Raw genomic sequence first — 20,072 nt, 5'->3', positions numbered from 1 at the left:
AGACAAGACTTGCATGTAAGGTCAAAAACCATTTGCACTACCATGAGTTACAGAAACTTGGCTCTTTATAACAGTTACTGAGAACATAACTCAGGGGTTTTAGTTTGACTAAAAATTCAAAATGAGTCAACAGTAGACTATGGCTGCTGAAACGTTAATATAGACATAAGTTACTTTAATAGAATTACAGATGCTAAAATAAGGTGAAAGTTCCTCTCTCCTCTGGACCCAAAATATCTATTTATTTTAGGACACCAGCATTAAGTACCTACCAAAGCTGCTAGGTATCAGAAGGAGGGCCTAAATGCTGGAAGGCCAAAGTACTGTCCTAGTGGGTTTTCTCAATGGCCTGGTGTTGGCATTCTTTAGAACTCAGAGTCTGGCTGACATCCCTTGTCATTGAATAATTATAGCCTCTTAGGCAGACTTCTCCCCTCTCACTGTTCCATGACTTGCTATCAGCCACTGATTTCCCAAATCCAAATTGCTCTCCAAGATCTCTCCCTGAGCTTTACATGTCCCAGTGCCCACTGGATATCTCTGCCTGGTTATCTTATAAGGTACTTCAAACTTAAGCCAGCACCTTTCCATTGATAGAGCACCTTCTACTTGCTCCCAAATGAAAAACCCTGAGAGGTGTCTGAGCTTCTCCTTTCCCAGCTCCCAAACCTGCTAAAGTGATGTTAACCATCACTGGCACACATTAAGATATGAATGGTTCACCATGCTCTATGACTATTTCAGAAACCATTGTTGCATTGGAGGGGAATTAGGTGTCTTAGAGCTTCAGCTGCTGCAGTCAATACCATTAACTGAACTGCTCAAACAGCAGACATTTATTTGTCACAGTTCTGGAGGCTTGGAAGTTTAACATCAGGGTGGCAGCATGGTCAGGTTCTTGGTGAGGGAGGGTCTTCTTCTTGCTTCGCAGATGTCTGCCTTCCTACTGTGTCCCCACATGAGTGAGAGAGTGCTCTCTGGTCTCCTCCTCTTCTTTTTATTTTTTTTTAAATTTTATTTGTATTTATTTGAGAGAGACAGAGTATAAGAGATAGCAGAGAGCACAAGTGGGAAGTTGGAGGAGAGGGGCAGAAGGAAAAGCACACTCCCCACTGAGCAGGGACCCCAATGCAGGGCTCCATCCCGGCACCCTGAGATCATGAGCTGAGTCAAAGGCAGACACTTAACCGACTGAGCCACGCAGGTGCCCCTCCTCTTCTTCTTATAAGGACACTAATCCCGTTATGGGGGCCCCACCCTCATGACCCCACTTAACCTAAGCATTCAATCCATAACATTGGACTAGAGCACATTATTATGATACTGTCAGGTGAAACAGTGGTTCTGCTGGAGTTTGCAAGTCCATCTATGTATTATATAGCTAGTCTATTATTTTAAATTTTTACATCTGATTTTATGATTTTAACATTTTCCCACTTCCTTTGAGAGTACTTGTCTCCAATATCATGTTCTCTTCCTCATCTATCATTCACTGAAGCTTAGGAAAGTAGAGAATTCAGTTGCCTGAATTTTCCAGAAAATAGATAATTAGCATATGAGTAAGGATTTCTGGGTTCTTCCTTAGGTGTATAGTTTAACTTTAAACAATTAATTTGGAGGATCCCTGGGTGGCACAGCAGTTTAGCGCCTGCCTTTGGCCCAGGGCGCGGTCCTGGAGACCTGGGATCAAATCCCACGTCGGGCTCCCGGTACATGGAGCCTGCTTCTCCCTCTGCCTGTGTCTCTGCCTCTCTCTCTCTCTCTCTCTCTTTCTCTCTGTGACTATCATATAAAAAAAAATTAATTTGGTAGCATTCATTTTGCCTGCCTAGTTATGGCTTCCATCACACCAACCTATTTCATACCAAGCCTTTGCCAATGCCATCCACCCTACCTGAAATGTCCTGCTTACTATCAATTCTCTGCCTGGGGAGTTTCTGCTCATCCTTGAAGTCACATCCAAGCTTCTCTCTAAGGATGTCAGGCCTGGCTAAGCCTCCCTTATACATGTCTGCCTGGCCCCCTGGGCCTGCCACTGTCATGACATGTGCTACTTTGTGCTATAGTGGTTGGTACAACCAGAATGACTCCATTCAAATAGAATTAACATGCCATGAACAACCATCCCAAGTTCTGGGGTTACTCCATGACCTCTTCAATTTGCCCAAGAATTTTGAAAAGGTTATGGAGGCTATTACATTTACTTGTTCCAACTCACTCTGCACTTCCACTCCTTTGGATTTTCAAGTCCCAATTCCCAAACATCATGCAACCTTAGACATACGCTATCCTCACCAGCCTTTCTTTCCTTCACAAGATGCTTCATGCAGTTCAGTCTCAGTTTTCTCATCTGTAAAAAGGAAGTACTAGGAACTTTCTCTGGGTTGTTGTGAAGTTTAAGTAGGTTATTACTTACAAAGCACTTAACACAGTGTCTGGTGCCCAGGGGAAAGCTCCGTAAGTGTAGATTGTTGTTACTATTGACGTAATGAACAAGGAGAGGTTTTAAAATCATGGTTTCTTCAATTCAACTCAGGTCAAATTTTTAGTCTGGGATTTTGACTTTTCATACAAGTAGAAAATGGATTTTCTTCTAAGGGAAGGCCAGCTCCAGAGGCCAATTCTCTTCCTTCCCTCCCTCTCCTCGGCCACCCTCCCTATCTTCTCCCTTCGCCTTCTTCCTATCCTATTCTTTTCTTTCTCCTCCTCCTATTTCTTGTTACAGTGTTTCCTGGCTTTTCTGTTAGAACTTAAACTCCTCGAGGGTGAAAGTTAGGACTTACTCAACTACTAAGACCTTACGTGTCACATGGTGGGTCTTTATTAAACCTTCAAGTACTGAAACACAGAAGCTTTTTCTTGGCTGCCTTCCACTTTCCTAGATGTGCCTGGATAATGCATTGCTTTGTAAGTAGACTCAGATACATATTTCTTTGTGTTTACTAATTTCTGTGTGTGTGTGTGTGTGTGTGTGTGTGTGTTACAAAAAGCAACAATAGGGGTGGCTGGCTAGCTTAACCCATAGAGTGTGCAACTCTTCACTTTGAGGTTAGAAGTTTGAGCCCCATGTTGGGTGCAGAGACAGCTTAAAAATAAAATCTTTTAAACAATAACAAAACCCCAAAGAGCAACAATAGCTAGCTTTATTAGGGAAACTATATGTACTTATTTTATTCAAATATTACCAAACCTCTATGAGATATGAATTATCACTTTTTACATTTTACTGATGAGGAAACTGAGGCTTAAAGAGTTTAAGCAATTTGGTTATTTTTAAAATAATAATTAAGTAGTGCATTGAGGAATTAAACCAAGGTAATTACATTCTAAAGCCTGTGATTTAACTGTTAAACTTACAAAAAATATATATATGTACTAGTTTTATCACAGATATGGCTACTAAAGGAAACTGGAAAAAGTGACTAATGTTTCTAAGGAAACTACTTTTAGCCATATCCAATATAGAACAAGTTATTAGATAAAAGAGAAAACTATAATTAAAATTTCTCTGGGAAACTAATCATTGCTCCTAACCGTTCTGCAAAAGCTAATCAGTGAATGAAACTCCATGCCCAGACTCAGAAAAAATTAGGAAATTGCTCAAAAATGTCTTTTTTGCTCAGACACATGAAATAGCAAATGGAGACAGAAAGAGCTAACCCCGCATCTTCTTACCCTACCTGTCCATTTGCCGGAGCCGCTCTACCTCAGCCTTTTTACTGATTGGCTGGTACCAACCAATGAGTGAGCTACTATAATCTGAGTGGGTAGAAAGCAAATGATAAGGCGGGATGGCAATTTCTGCCTAATGCGATTTGGAAATTAATTAAAGTAAGAGGTCAAAGATAAGATAAATAGACATATAATTGTGCACGCTATGCAGTGGATTAAAACAAAGTCTTGAAGTTTCTCTGCTAAAAAACCAGCGTAATGAAAGATGAAAGAGATTTAGTGAATTATAAAAATAAGGAGAACCATGCAATGTTTGTGCCCAGACCTATCTCTGAGGAATATGCATCTTTCAAAAAGACACATAGACTTTGAAAATCATCTACTCCATTTCCCCTTCCTTTCCTCTTGGCTGAGATGGTACTCATTAAGGGTCTTTCCATGGGACTGTCAGGTCAAGCATGGATTGCCTGTTTAGCCTTCTCTTCTTGCAAGGTTCAAGTGGGACATATAGGAAATGTACACAAAAAGCTTGGACAATGTTACTTCCCTCCTTGACCACTATGGGTGAAAAAAACTAAGGCCCCTGTGCCTCTTCACCATCTTGCCTCTTCACCATCTAAAATGTGTTCTTCCAGTCACAGGTCAAGTTGAAAGGAAGGCTTTCCCCCAACGTGCCATCGCTATGCTCTTCCTAGCCTTACTTTCTCTCTCCAACTAAATTCTGTGTCCTTGATTCAGTGTTCAACCCATTCTTTCCATCCCTTCTATCTTGTTGAAATGGTTCTCTTCAACTTCAAACATTCTCAAGCTTAAAATACTTGAAGCATTTACCATTGAATTTATAATAGTCATAGGTTACATTTTCAGCATTCTCTTCCTCTTATTTTCAACCTTCCAGTCACAGTGGCCTTTCCCATACTGGAATACACCAAATTCCATCCAACCTCAGGGTTCTTGCACATGCTATTTCTGTTGCCTGGATTGCATTCTTTCCATCCTCATCTAGTCAATTCCAATTATCTTTCAGTTCTCAAATCTACTTATTCTATGTTCTCATAGGCACCACACACCTCTACTTTGTAATACTCCCCATGATTGCAACAGGCATGAATGTCCTTTGAGGAAAGGGAAAATGTCAAAAAGGGAAGGGATTTCTTGCCCAGCTCCCTTATATTCTCAATTAATAAAACTCAGAGAGTGTCTAAGTAGTTCTTGACTCCACCTATTTGATTGTTAAACTTTACTCTGGACTTTTGTTTTTTCTTTGCTAAAAATCAGAGAAAGCTATGGGGCACCTGACTGGCTCAGTAGATAGAGTATGTGATCCTTGATCTTGAGGTTGTGAGTTCAAGTCCCATATTAGGTATAGAGCTTACTTAAAAATACTGATAAAAGTCAGAGGAAGCTAGCAGACTTACAAAGAAAAAAATTAGGATGACTTCACCATTCTTTAAACCAATCCAATAAGTGAAAAGGAATTTTCATGTTTGTAACCCCCTCTTTTCTTTGGTTGCTTGTTTTTTTAAAGGTTTTATTTATTTATTAGAGATAGAGAGCACAAGCGGGAGGAAGGGCAGAGGGTGAGGGAGAAGCAGGCTCCCCTCTGAACAGGGGACCTGTCATGGGGCTCAGTCCCAGATCATGACCTGAGATGAAGGCACACACGTAACTGACTAAGCCACCCAGCTTCCTCCGGTTGCTTGTTTTTATCAAGTGTCTGACTTCATTGAGTATCCAAAAGTATATACTTGTCTTTTGGTGGGACACATTCAGAGGAATGTTTTGAATTGAGTACTGCTAAGCTTGTATATATCCTCTCCTTCCTGAGTAAATTAGGAACTCACTGAGTTTGACAGGTGCAGTACATGGCTTCACTGATGGCTTATTTAGGCTTCCAATAAATATTAAATGGGTGGATGTATGGAAGGATGAATGAGATGGTTGGAAGGATGATGAACTACATATGTTTTGGGGCCACTTATGAAAGCTGTCTTGGTTATGCATAATAAAGAGCCTTCTCTTTTTTTTTCTCCTGTACCACTTTACCTATGCTTATACTCACCTTAGATTTGATGTTGCCTGGATTCTAGGGTCTTATGCACACTTGGTCACATTTACTATAGTTATCTACACCAATCATATGTAATTTTATAGGACTTGGGGAAAAGTATCTGTAAGTATCTTTCACTCCTTACAAATAATTTCTCAGAAAGAGGAACTTACTGCTTATGCCCTAATTTAGCTCCAAAATCAGATCTCTACCAGCCCTGAAAAACTCACTTTATCCCAATTGTGACACAAATGCGTGGTCCCTGTGGCACAGGAGAAGAGAAGAGACACTTAGCAATAACAAATTCAATTAATGGGAAGCAATCTCTTAGCTGTAGGTAGAGATGAATGAGAGGGAAACCTTCCCCCAAAGAGGCTCAAGGTAGATTTTTATTTATTTATTTATTTTTTTAAATTTCTACTTATTTATGATAGTCACAGAGAGAGAGAGAGAGAGAGAGAGGCAGAGGGAGAAGCAGGCTCCATGCACCGGGAGCCTGACGTGGGACTTGATCCCAGGTCTCCAGGATCACGCCCTGGGCCAAAGGCAGGCGCTAAACCGCTGCACCACCCAGGGTTCCCTCAAGGTAGATTTTTAGAAAACAGTCTGAAATGACTAAGAAGAATGAAGAGGTGGAATGTGTGGGGACATGGAAAGAAGATGAGTTTAAAACAAATGGACTGCTAGAGGAGTAATCTAATTAGCACTGTCTCTTAAGGTAGATTTGACGTAATCATGAAGAAGTGTCATCTTTCCTATAGAGGGTCACATTTCCAAGATGCCACATCAGCCATTACACGGTAAGTTCATGATAAGAAGATACAAGCAAATGAATGACAGGAGAAAATATAAAATGTCCATCTGTTTCTTTGGGGATATGAACAGCAAATCCATGGGGAAAGGAAGGTGGCTGAAGAGATAAGATATGAGTCTGGAAAGCCTTTGCGATTATACCTTGGCTCCCAGAGAGGGTAATGGTCAAGCCATCCTGTCCGATTTAATACGTGTGAGAAATGCAGAAGAAAAGGCAAAATACAAAAAAAAATATTGTAGTTGAAAGATTAACAGATTGCAAATGGAGGGTTTTTTTTAAAAAAAGCTCTTGAATGAAGCTTGAAAGTGAAATATCATTGGCAGTAATATAAAAGAGCCAGTAAAATGTACAAATTCTATAGGGACTGTGTGATCCACGATGGAAATTATGCTGACAGTTTGCCAACAGTGTGGGTCCATTACTATAACCAGGTAAATGGACTTTAGAAGGGAAAAAATGGGTACATTCTTAAGCATTGATCTTCCGTCATGAGAGAATGCTGTATATGTTATTCATCTCATCTCTCTAACGTCTCCACTCGCTTGAGGTTTTGCACAATCTGCCTACCCCTACCTTGTTTATGTCACCTAGTGCTGGCAATCCCCTGCGGTTCCAGGATCCAGACACAGAAGTCTTGCTCTGCTTGTCATCACGTTTCTTGCCTTCAAGTGGCACAAGTAGTGCCTGCCTTGAGAATGCCACATCCCCTGCATTTCCCTCTAGGTCAGTGTTTCTCTCCAGAGTACATCTGAAAATGTCTGGGGACATTTTTGTTTGTTACAACTGGGTAGGCCTGCTACTGATATTTAGTGGGTGGAGAACAGGGATATCATTGAACACCTTACAAAGCACAGTGGATATTCCTTAAGTCCAAGGTCCAAATTGGCAATTTTCAGTTTTTCCCTAGACCTCACGTTCTTTGGAGTAGAGCAGTGACATAGCCCAAAAACCCTCTTTAAAATATTTTTGTTGGGATGCCTGGGTGGCTCAGTGGTTGGATGACTGCCTTCGGCTCAGGTCCTCATCCCAGGATCCCGGATCCAGTCCCACATCGGGCTCCCTGCAGGGAGTCTGCTTCTCCCTCTGCCTATGTCTCTGCCTCTCTCTGTGTGTCTCTCATGAATAAATAAATAAATCCCTTAAAAAAAATAAAATAAATAAAATATTTTGTTGTTAATTATCACCTGTCTTAGATAACATTGTTGTGTTTACCTGCCAAAAGCAACCCCTACTTCATTAAGGTTTATTCCAAACAACTAACTCCTGCCTGTTGCACATGTGGGGAAGAGAAAGATAAAGGGACTTAGAAAGGGAGAAGAATCCAGAAACCTGGAAATTAACACATTGCTTCAACCTCCACTCCCAAGTCCTGAAGATTTTGCCTCATTTATTCCCCCACTTCCTCCCCTTTCCCTACATTACTTTAAGCACTGCTCTCTTTGGAGCCTTATCTTTCCTTTCACTGTGTCTTACTCAGATGACTGTTCTCTTGACTCCATAGCACAATGTGGCTGCTCTATCCTAGCACCTATCATTATATACTGCAATGGATTGTGTTGTGTCTTTCTATGCGATTATGAGTGCTAGAAATTGAGGGACTATGTCTTCAGTAACTTTAGGTAACTAAAATGCTACTCTGGTACCTAGTATGAGTACAATGACCATGCTTCCATTCTGAAAGCAGAGATCCTTATTAGAAAGACTCATCTTTTTTACACTGAGAATAATAATTTTATCCAGGTACAATGAAACTCTTGTGTGTTTTAAGAAATTCTTTAGCTGTAAATCTCTGAAGATGATGGTCTTTGCACTAAAACTATTTCATTCTGTGAACTGACAACTCATAAAATTGGAAATATGATTGGCTAAGAAAGATATGGAAAAATCTTTAACTTTGTGAGTATTCAAACAAATATAATGATAAACCAATTAAATAGGATTTATACTTATTTTTTTTAAGTCAAATGAGAATATCTGGTGTTGGCAGGAGTCTGAGCTATTTTCATCCATTGGTACTCAAAGTATTTAAGGCAATCCAGCAGTAAGTAATGAGACATTTGAAAAACTCATGATATTAACCACAAAAATGGGTTTGTTGTGAATTGTTAAAATGAATTCAGAAGTATCACAAGTCTTCCTCTTTCTCTTTCTCCTTTTCCATTTCCTCTTCCCTTCCATTTCCTTGTTGGTGGCAGGACCTGGAGGTGGAGAGACTGAGGTGATAGCTGGAAACCTAATGAAGAAACACAACTTTAATGGCAATCCTAGAGAATCTGGAAATCAATCTACCTAAGCCAACACCAATCACCATGTCAGGAATATTCAAGGTTGTAAAGCCCTTCAAACAGAAAGTCATCAAGAGAAACCACAGGGGATAGAGGTTAATTAAATACATAATTAGAATCTGGTTTCTTGGAAAGTCCAGGGTTGGGGGGAGTTTAGTCCCTTCTCCTTCAGTCCCCCCCCCTTTTATTAGATTAAAAATAAAATTTTCATTTGCATTTGTTTGGGTTGTTTTGCTTCAGGTATTCTAATACTCCAAAACTTATCCTTTTTTTTTTTTTAACTTATCCTTTATAAGCCAACATGAAGGCCATTATTTTAAAAATTGTCATTCATTGATAATTGCTGAAGACTGCTCAGATTTTTCCCCAAGTTTTATACAATTGTCGGCTACTTTTCACCTCTGGGACTCTTGATTCAGTTAAACTTGGCAGGCATATATCAAGTACCTACTATGTACCAGGCACCACACTAGCAACAAGTATATGAAAATGAGTGTGACACCATCCCTGTATGTACAGAGCTCTGGCCCAGCAGGAAGGACAAGTACATATAGAAAGCATGACAGTAAAATGGGAGGTGTGTCAGAATTGGCTTAAGGAGAATGTACTACAAGAGCACAGAGCAAGAAGCAACATAGTGCCATCTGGAAATACCACACACACAAAGCTGATGCCTGGTCTTCTTGACTTTAAGAAATAGCAGATGACCAAGCAAAATGGAAAACAGAAATAGAGTCCAGATCCAGGTAATAGGATGAACAAAGAGATCTGAAAAATGTGATGGAGAATTCAAGGACCAACAAGATGTTTGGGCATGTAGGCATTGGCTGGGGATGAGGGAAGATTTGAGAGGGTGAGATGAAATAAATGAGCTCCATGACCTCTAGTAGGGAAGGTGAGAGGCTCAACTGTGTCCAACAGAGAATACTTGGGTGGCAATTTGGAGGGTGAGCTAGAGCAGAGTGATAGGAGCAGTGGAATTACTCAAGAGAGGATTGCAGAAGCTTAAGAAGAAAGAATGTGAGCCTGGAAAGAGCCTCACACATAGTATCAGAAGGAAGCCATTTTTATGCAAAAATTTCAGGACTGCACTTCCCTACCAGATGCTCTGGGCACCTGAGTGAAATTCCATAGACAACATTCATAGATCCTTCCTTCCCCACTCTCACCCTCACTTCCAGCAAATCAGAGGCAGGGACCGAGCAGACACAACTAAGACGGGGTGGCTTTGGATTCAGAACTAAAAGGATTTGAAAGGTGAAGGCTTGAAGGTAACAAAGTCTCTTGTGTTTGTGAAGCTCTGCAGCCTAGGTCGACTTCCAGCAAGTGAATTGATTGCCTGTGGCCGATTCTAACTCAGTAGGTAGCTGTCAGAACCAGTGCTTAATTTCTGTTCCTAAAGAAATGCCTCTGGTGGGATGACTTTTACCTAAAGCCACTGAGATCTATAACTGAGCAACCATGAAAAGCTGTGGCATCACCATGGCACATGGGGATCTGACTCCTCCTTCTGCCCTCACTTGCTGTGTCATCTCAGACAGCTCTCCTGAGCTGTTCACATCAACCCAACCCCATTATTGAAAGGACAATTGTGTGGCATTTGTAAAGCCCTAAGTCCAACACCTGACATGTGGTACTCAGTAAACATCGGTCAGTTGAATTGACTAACAAATATAATAATTCCTTACACTTTGAAAGATGATGTTGACTTTTTTTTAGTTGCTCTGATACCCATAGCTGATCCTCCGATCTACTGGATCCCCACAAATCCTATGAGTGGAATCAGGCAAAGATAATCATCTTCCTATTTACAAATAAGGACGCAGGCTGAGAGAGTCTAAGTAATAAGCATAAATATCAAAGGTTGCATAGCAAATACAAAATAAAGCTGAGAACAGATTCCACACCTTTAGACTAGGGTTTAAGCCCTTTATAATGTATTACCCGTCCTTTGTTCTTTCTTTTCTTCTACAAATATTTATTGAGTCTCCATGAAGAGCTAGTTCCTGTGGTGAATATAGTATTCTAGGTCCTAAGGATGGAGGCTTAAGTCATCCACAATTTTCTCTGTGTTTATCCTCTTTCTCTTTTAAGACCAGGAGTATAGTTTATTCTCAGTGGAAACTAGCAGAGAGGCTGGCACAAAGTAAATACTCACTAAGTGGGCAGTTAATGGGATCGTTGTTGAATGGATAAATCTAATACAGTATATCTCATGACACTTGTCCCAAGAATTATGGGAATTGAGTAGAAGTTAAGACTCCCACTCTGCAGAACCAGAGGTATGCAGTGATACCTAGGCTTTGATCTCAAATAATCAAGTTTTAAATCCCAGCTCTGTGTGACATTGAACCCCTTCCTTAACTTCTCTGAACTTCCATGTCTTTATTTGGAAAATGCAACAATAACACTTGCCTTCAGTACTTGTTCTTAGGGTAAAAGAAGATAGCCTGCCACTATCTGGTAGTAGCATATCAAGCCTGACATATGGCACACTGGCACAAAGGAGATACTCCATCAATGGCAGCAATTAATACTGGTGCAAAGCTACAGGGAGAGGAAGCATCAATTGGAGCTTTACAAGCATAGTAGGTATGTGACAAGCGTCACTAACCAGAATTATGACTGGAATATCCCACCAGATCAGGCCACACTCTGAACACAAGGTTCTTGTTCAGACCAAGAGACCCTTTGGGGCTCTTCCCTTCTCCACTGTCATGACAGGTAAGACCAACCCCTGGCTTTGCAGAGCTGCCAAGTTTGACTCTGGGGCTGAGTCATGTTGACGACAACCCAGTGCAACTCGTGTCACAATCATTAAAGTGCAGAGGTCTGTAGGCGCCACAAACGTGAGTCTGGATTTTCATCCCTCTTGCTACACAGGCCAGAATCACACACACACAGGACAGAAGAGTAAACAACCCAAGCCTCTCTTTGCTCTCAAATTGGTCACTGTGTCCAGCTCCACTGTCCACATGTTCCCACCTTCCACACCAAGCCTCAAAGACCAGAAGTGCAGATGAGTGAAAGCTTCAATGTTGATTGATTCAAAGAGAAGCTTTGAGCTTGCAGTCCAGGATTTTTTGTAGATTATATGTAGCATTTTTGGTAAGAATGTGGACAACAACTCATTCTCTGTGTAGTTTTGACAAGTATGGAAATGTTAATACAATAACTGAACTCAGAAATATAAAAGAACCCAAATCTAGAAATCTAATAAATAAAAAATGGAAATAATCTTAATTATCAAAAGTAAGAAGATGGTTAAGTAAAATTATGGCACACCCAGATATCGGAATATAGTCAGTCTCTAAAATGTTAGTTTTAGTGACATCGGAACATGTCTAAAATATAACTCACAAAAATACCGATTAGAAAATTTTGCATGTAGCATGATTGCAGTTATTAAACAAATATTAAATATACCAAGAAGTCTACTTCTGTGTAGGATTGCAATACTTATTTCAGTTATACTTTATGTACACCTACATTTATACAGTAAATATTTATAACCATTTATTTTTAAAATGTTTTAAAAATGTAATAGTTTAAGTAACTTTCAATCTCCTTTGCTTTTGAAGGAGTTTTGTGCAACAGATGAACTCATTAAGAATTTGGTTAATAAGCACTTACCCTTGTGAAGTTCTAGTTGGTGCTGTAGACATGAAGTGGCTAAAGATTGATGAATAAATTGTTCGTCAAGGGATGTCTTAGTTGCCAAATATTTGAAGAACGGTGTCATATGGAAGGAAAAAATCCCTGGTTTATGAGTCAGGAAATCAAACTATTAATACTAACTCTCCCACTAAATGGCTATTGAACTTGACTAGTTTATTTTTCTCTTTGTTTCAGTTGTCCACTTGTAATCAGAGAGAAAATCATTCCTTCCTTCGTTCATTTATTCAAGAAATATTTCTTGAGGGTCTACGATAGATCAGGTCCTACTGTAGACACTGGGACAGAGCGGTAGACAGAAGCAATGTGGCTTCTTCTCCTCTCAAGAAACTTATGTTCTGGTCGAACAGACTAACCATAGACTACTGCTCCAATACCTAAGTAAAATAGAAATCACATGCTATGACGAAATATAAGGCAGGATGAGGAGAAAGAGAGCAGCGTGGAAGGTTTCTAAGGAGGTCATTTGTAAGTAGGTAACTCAGTGAAACATAAGAACAAGCTAGGCTGTTATCCGGGGCGGGGGGAAGAGGGGGTCCAGGCAGAAGGCGGGAAAGGTGTCCAGGCAGGGGGAATGGTGTCGAGGCAGAAGGAACAGCATGTGCCAAAGCCCTGAGGCAGAAATGTGGCTGGAGTAGAGGGACCCGGGTGAAGGTGGTGGAAATGAAGTTGATTCTTTTCCCGAGCAGCGTAACCAAATAGAGTTCACCAGAGAGCCTGTGACAAGCTCAAAATGCTCCCAGCGCTTGAGATTCAAAGTCCAAGGCCTCCACACAGGCCGTGCATTTACAGAAACTTCATCAGCCCCACCGCAGCACTTTGAAGGCCCGCTGTGCAACTATTAGCTGATCCCACTTAACAAACAGTGACGCAGTCCTCAGGCATGTTTGTGCCCAAGCAGGTGATGATTTTCTCTCCGCTGACTCCAGTCAAGGACTTTCTGCTTCCAGATTTCAGGCTCCAGGTGACGTTGGGCACAGGGGGTCAGATGGCGAGTGGAACAGGTCACCCGCCAGCCAGGTGACATGATCTGTACTCAGCTCAAATTTCAAAGAGCCCACTTTTCCGCCTGTGTGTCAAGCACGCAGTTAGTTTGAATGCTGCACGCAGAGTAAGATGATTCATCAATTTCCAAACCCCTGGGAAAGGAACCTATTGTTTTGATTCTTTAAAAAAATGTTTTCCTGACCCCTATAGAGGTAGCTATAACTCGGGAAGATAAACTAGGATGAAGTTAAGGGCCAAAAAAAGAAGCAATTACTGTCATCCATAATTACAAGGCTTATCATTTATTGTGCAGTAATAGTCGCATTTCCAAGCAGACATTATTAATTAGTGAAATAACAAGGCAATTTGCATTCATCTCAGTCCAGAAGAATTCAACCTACTTCAACAGACCAAACATAGGTAACTTAGCCTTATTACTTTCTGTCTTTTTAATACATGGGGAAACTGAGGTGGAAAACATTGAATGGATCATGAAAAGAGGTCAGTTTATCCAAAGTTTCGTAGCTTTGTCATTCAATGTCATTCAATGGCGAGAAAAATCAGATTGTCATCCAGGATAACAGTGCATTGCATCAGGTTCGTAGAGATGTGTTAGAGCATAAAGATGGGCAGGCCGGGAAATTAGGTTAACTTCTCAGAAGCACCATCCGTTTTGATGTGGGACCAAATCTCTCAGAGTCTGTTTCCCTATCCGTGAAATGGGACTGTCAATCCCTGTCTGAGATGATTGTTCTGCAGAATAAATGAGAAACATGTGTGCCTGTAAAGCAGGCGTGGTTTGTAACCTGGACAGATCCCCACAGAAGTGCCATTCAAGGGGGAGGAAGAGGCCCTGCATTAGCCTGGAGTGTTGGGGCTGCATGTTTCTGGAGGAAGGGAAGCGGGGGAGGGTGGTGCTGAAGAAAATCCAATTTATCCTAAGGAAAAATGTCAGAGGTCCAGCGAGGTTTCCAGTCTGGGGCATGTGGAGGGATCATAGTAGGTCCGTTTTCCGTAAGAACGACAGAGGCAGAAGAGTTTGGAACAGAGCAGATGCGCGTCCAATCACCCAATGGACTGCTTCTGGATTGTTTGATTTGTGAGTGTTTATAGGCCTCCTTCTATTGATGTTAGCTTTGTGGTACAGAGAAGTCCTCATGGCTAAACCATTCCGTTCTGTATAATTAGGACTTGTGGCTTATAATATATATGGAAAGTGACATTCACAAGTACCTTTATATATTTATGCAGATTAGGAAAACACCTACATCGGACAGGCATAAGTAGCACAAGTGACTAGGAGTATTTCTCCCTCTTAGTTTCTTTTTTTTTTTTTTTTTCTTTTCTTTTCCTTTTTCTTCAGGGTCAACTGGTATGAAACAAAACAGAAGAAGCAATTACGACAATATAATATAAATCTGAGATATAATCTTGTAAAATCTCTTTGCTTTTATTTTTTTAAGATTTTATTATTTATTTGACAAAGAGAGAGTAGAAGCAGGAGGAGCAGCAGGCAGAGGGAGAGAAGCAGGCTCCCCACTGCGCAGGGAGCCTGATGTGGGGCTCGATCCCAGGGTCCTGGGATCATGACCTGAGCCAATGGCAGATGCTTAACCAAATGGGCCGCCCAGCTGCCCCTCTCTTTGCTTTTAAAACTAAAGAAACAGAAGCTGAGAGAATCACTTTTCCCAGATTACAAAGCTTTTATAGCATTTAGTCAAAACCTGGTCAGAGCCAGGTGTTCTCTGACCCTACAAACCTGGCTCCTCCTGGATGCACCTTCTCACCCCTCAGACAGTCCATTGGAGGGGATGAAGACTGTCATTTCTGAGACTTGGGCTCTGGCCACCCAAGAGTCTAGTCACAGAGAGAAAGAAATGAAAGGCAGTGTGGTTAATTAAACACAAGCGACATGGTATTTGGACTCAGGGACCTGGTTTTAAGTCCTTCATCTGTACTTTCTGATTGTGATCTCAATGTCGGTTCCTCATCTGTTAAGGGTGGATAATGGAGGCTCCTTCCCTGGTGTGAGCATCATATTTAAAGAGATTATATGCGAAAGACACAGATAAAGAGGAAACTGGCAAAGAAAAATTCTCATTCCCCTTTTCTCATCCTCTTTGAGATACTATTATTGTTATTCGTATCAGTCTTATTGTCATTCAATGGCAAGAAAATAGCCTCTCATTTCATCTAGTTCCTCATCCCGCATATCTGATTTGATTCCCTTTATTGGGTTCTGGGAGGATGAAGACAGTCTTTATACAGGCATTATCTTTCTTAAAGCAACATTCATCTTTCTCAACAACCTGAATGAAGGCGGGAAGCAAGACGGCCAGAGGCTCAGCGTCTATCCTTATTTATCAATTACTAGAAATAACAGAAGCATGCCACACTCTCCCCACCTGCCGCTTGTCATAGACTGTAATATTCTATGCTATTGCCTTGGATTACTGGTGATAAGGAGGGAGTGTTTGTTAAATATTATCCAGCTAGTAATACCATTATTTGTATGGGACACCTGTTATCCAAAGGTTTCACTGTACCCTTCAAAGGTCTCATTATCTGAAAGACACATCCCAGGGCCATCAATAATTAAATCTCCTCCAGCCTCAGTTTCCAAAAGAGTCAAGGCTCTGGTTGTCTTTGTCTGGCCATCGTCCCGCCCTTGGAGCATGTTGTGTCACAGCCCGAAAGATTTTATTTCTCTGTTGTTGAAATCAGGGAGGTAATGAGGTCTCAAGTATTGGGCTGGGGTCAGGAGGTCCAGGCTTCCATGGTGACGATCAAGGCAGTTATTATAACATTCATGCTCGCCTACCACATGGTTTGCAATTCTTATGTCTTTACTGATTCAATCCTAACCCAAATCCTGGTTAGTATATTTTTGACATAGATAATGAAGGAACCAACTAGGAATGGCATAAATAAAAGAAAATATCACTATCTCACCTAAAACATTTCTGGTGGTAGGATGCCTCCAGGATCGGCCCCACAAATCTCAGGAATCTGCCATCTTGAGCCTGTCAGTGTTTGCTTTCAGATTTTTCTCATAATGAGCACAAGGTGGCTGTTAAAGCTCCAGGCATCACATCCTCACATAATAATGTGCACAATTAGAAAAGGAGAATAATTGTCAATCTCTGAGTCCTTTTTTCAGAATTGGGAAAATTTTACACACACACACACACACACACACACACACACAAGAATGAGGAGAATTTCCCAGAAACTCCCCAGAAGACTTCTCTCCATGTCTTACTGATCTAAACCCATTATTGAGTCATTCACAGGCAAGGGTGGGGGGGGTCTGCCACAATTGACTTAAGCTATCCAGTGCATATGGGCATGTGTGTGCACACACAGACACACACATACACACACACACACACACACCCCATTTCCTGGCTAGAGCTGAAGAGGAACCCAGACTCCCTCAAAGCAAAAGAATGCCAATTAACCTATGGTGATTAGGGTCCCATTAGCAAGGAAAAAGAGAAAGATAGTCAGGTAACTAGCTATTACTAGCCCTACTTTACAAATGAAGAAACAGGGGTTCAGAGTAGTTATTTTTAATATAATAATATTTTATTTCCCACTCATGTCATGGTCTGGTGACACTGTAGGGGCAGGACAATGCCCTCATGTAGTTATTCAAAGACCAAGGCACCATCTGCCTGTGAATCTGTCCTCCTTTATGTCCTTGGAGTTCTCCCATTCAGCTGAGGACAGAGAAGGAGCAAGAGGATTGTCTAAGGAAATTTCTCATGGGCCAAGCGTGAGTGGTACACATGACTCAGCTCCCATCCGTGGTCTACAGCTCTGGCACCTGGCCACTCCTAAGTGCAAGGGAGGCTGGGAGACCACTGATGTGCCACGGAAGGGAACAGAGCCCACTCTCATGGTCCCTGAGTAGGTGGCCCAGCTGACATACCACACCAATGAGTTCTGAATGCATGGGGGAACCGTGGTGTCTCTCATCCTTGTGATACTTCTACCCGTGTGACACTTTTAAGCTACCAACTCATTCAACCTTCCAATCAGTGTCCCCTGCTCTATCCACTGATAGTCCAATCCCTGCCCCACCACAGTTCCTAAACTCCCCTGAAACTTGCCCCAGATCACACCTCAAGTCTCAAGTTCCTTGACCATCCAGTGACATTAGATTCCATTGGTATTGGTTCCCTGTTGTAGAAACATTTTTACTCTGTTCTCAGGCATTTGCTCTTTGCTGCATTCTTTTCCACTCTTCTTTCTGTTCTTCCGTTTGCTGTCAGCACTGGCTGTTTTTCTCCTCCTCTCAGATCCCCATCCCCATGCCTCTTTTCTCCCCATGGAAAAGACAATTTACAACTATGGCTCCTTTCTGACCTCTGTGTTACCTTCTGCAAAATGTATCCTGTTGCTTTGAGCCTCTCACCTGCCCATCAGGTAGTCATTCAGATGTTAATACTGTTACTATGACGACTCTTACTTATATTCATACTTCTATTATTATTACCCCTACACATTTCTTAGTATTTGCCAGGCAGGATTGTAAGCACTTTGTTTAAATTATCTTGAAGTTTCTCAAGAACCTAGGCGTGATTTCGTCCCCTTTTTTTCAGATGAGAGTGGAGAGAAAAATAAAATGCTGGTAAATGACACAACAGGAATTCAAAACTAGACATTCTGACTCTGAAGCCCAAACTGTTAGCCCTTGTGTGCACCTGCCTCTGCAAGCTATGTCCTATATGTTCTCTCTAAGCATCCCTGAGACTGGTTCAGAGCTAAGCACACAGTAGCTGCCAACATATGCTAAATTTAAATCCACACATCCAAAATATCCTCTCCTGCCAAAATCTTACTATCTCTCCAATTCTTTCTATATTGTATCATTCTTCCCTTATTTATACTCAGATTGGGCTGTCCTTGTTGACATACCCTTTTTCTTAGACCTCCTAAACAATAACATCAGGTAATATTTATCAAGCATTTATTATGTTCCAGGTTATGTTTTTGGCACTCTATTCCTATAAGCTGAATCTTATTATCTTCACTTATAGATTAGAAATTTAAGTTTAAAGGTTAAGTGGAGGATAGAGGGTAATAACCTGGATGTTTAACTCAACCAACCACAATCGTACCTATTAAACTTTATTGCCTGTGGCAATGCCACTAACTCTAGTATATTCCTTCTATAGTCTCATAAGGCTGTATTTGTCCTTCTTCATTCCTGTTGACAATTTCTGGGACAGATTCTCAAGCACCTGATTATGGAAACAGCCTCCTTTCTAGGCTATAACTGTTCCGCTCCTTTAAAATTAATTTGATTAACCACTATTAGCTAAATATTTTATATTTTAATTGGCTCCGTTATCTGTCCTCACTTGTCTGTCAATTCCATGTTCCAAAATCTTTACTCTATTTATCAAAGCAGAAGTCACACACAAGTTGGATTCATCATTCTCTCCATGATTTAAACTTTGTTAGGAGTATCAGGTGGGACTTCTAAAGCATCGTGTACAAGAAGCTCCAATAAAGGTGTTCCAGATCAATGGAACACCATCGGCCAGGATTATGCTTGTTTCTTCAGCAATTGCTTTCCACTTTGCTGGCTCATGAGAAGCACCCAAACAATCTTCATGGTAAGTAACATGATAGAAAAAAAAAAAAAAAGAAGAAAGAAAGAAGAAAGAAGAAAGAAAGAAAGAAAGAAAGAAAGAAAGAAAGAAAGAAAGGAAAGAAAGAAAGAAAAAAGAAAAGAACAACAACAACAACAACAAAACCCCCACACATCACAAGATTTGGATTTATTCATTTATCTAATTACTACCACTCAATAACTTGAGTATTTACTAGGTGCTAGGCTGTATCACATTGCCCACCAGGGGAGGAGGGTTGTCATGAGAATTTAACAATGTACAAGTCAAGTCTTTAGTGGAGTTTGTGGCACAAAGTCTTATGTATGTAAGTCCCAATCCCTGTTTCCTTCTGAATAAATAAGTATATGAATGAATTCAGAAGCTCAGTTGTCCTATGACTTTGTTAAGCTATGTCTTTCCTCCTGGCACTGCTCTGGCTATTTCCCAGAATCTGCCTCTTGGCCCATGGGCTCAACAGGATGTCCAGTCAATCCTGCTCTGTATGGATTTTGCCAACTGTTGGTTTTGATCCTGCCTACCAACTTTGTGTGATTTTTTTTAGGTAAAATACTTTAAAATATTGCTTTAAATATTCAGTCATCAATACAGACATGGATTTATATTTCAGCATTAATACTTAATAAATGGGTATCACTGGGCAAGTAAACACATTGTTTTTCATTCAACATCAGTTCAGCAAGTATTTACTAAGCACCTGTCATGTGCCTGGCACTTAACTGGGCTCTGTGTATATGGTGGTGAGCAAGATAGATATGGCACATACACTTTATGGAGGAAAGAAGCAGTAAAAATTAAGTGTGAAAAAAAATAAGCTTGGGAAAAAAAATAAAAGAAAATATAAGCTTGGGGAATACATGCTCAAAAGAGAACATCCTCAAAGCAAAGCAAAATATATGTTTAACACAATATCCATTTGATTCCACTTGTTTGGGTTAATCTCTTTT

At 40.8% G+C, this 20,072-nt stretch overlaps 1 long non-coding RNA gene across 3 annotated transcripts in view; it reads right to left on the bottom strand.

The window, feature by feature from the left end:
- The window catches only part of LOC144283317 (uncharacterized), a 139,888-nt gene extending 126,689 nt beyond the window's left edge, over positions 1 to 13,199 (bottom strand). For 2 of the 3 annotated variants that reach the window (XR_013351825.1, XR_013351824.1), the window contains exon 1: positions 12,455 to 13,199. This is a non-coding gene — a long non-coding RNA (uncharacterized LOC144283317). Of the gene's footprint in view, positions 1 to 8,457; positions 8,770 to 12,454 lie in introns of those variants that run through there. The other variant, XR_013351823.1, reaches the window with a different exon arrangement.
- Between the last annotated feature and the right edge of the window lie 6,873 nt (positions 13,200 to 20,072).

Source organism: Canis aureus, chromosome 14 (assembly GCF_053574225.1).
Source record: "Canis aureus isolate CA01 chromosome 14, VMU_Caureus_v.1.0, whole genome shotgun sequence".
Lineage (NCBI taxonomy): Eukaryota > Metazoa > Chordata > Mammalia > Carnivora > Canidae > Canis > Canis aureus.
The sequence above is the reverse complement of the archived record's forward strand: the minus strand, read 5'-3'. Positions and strand labels throughout refer to the sequence as shown.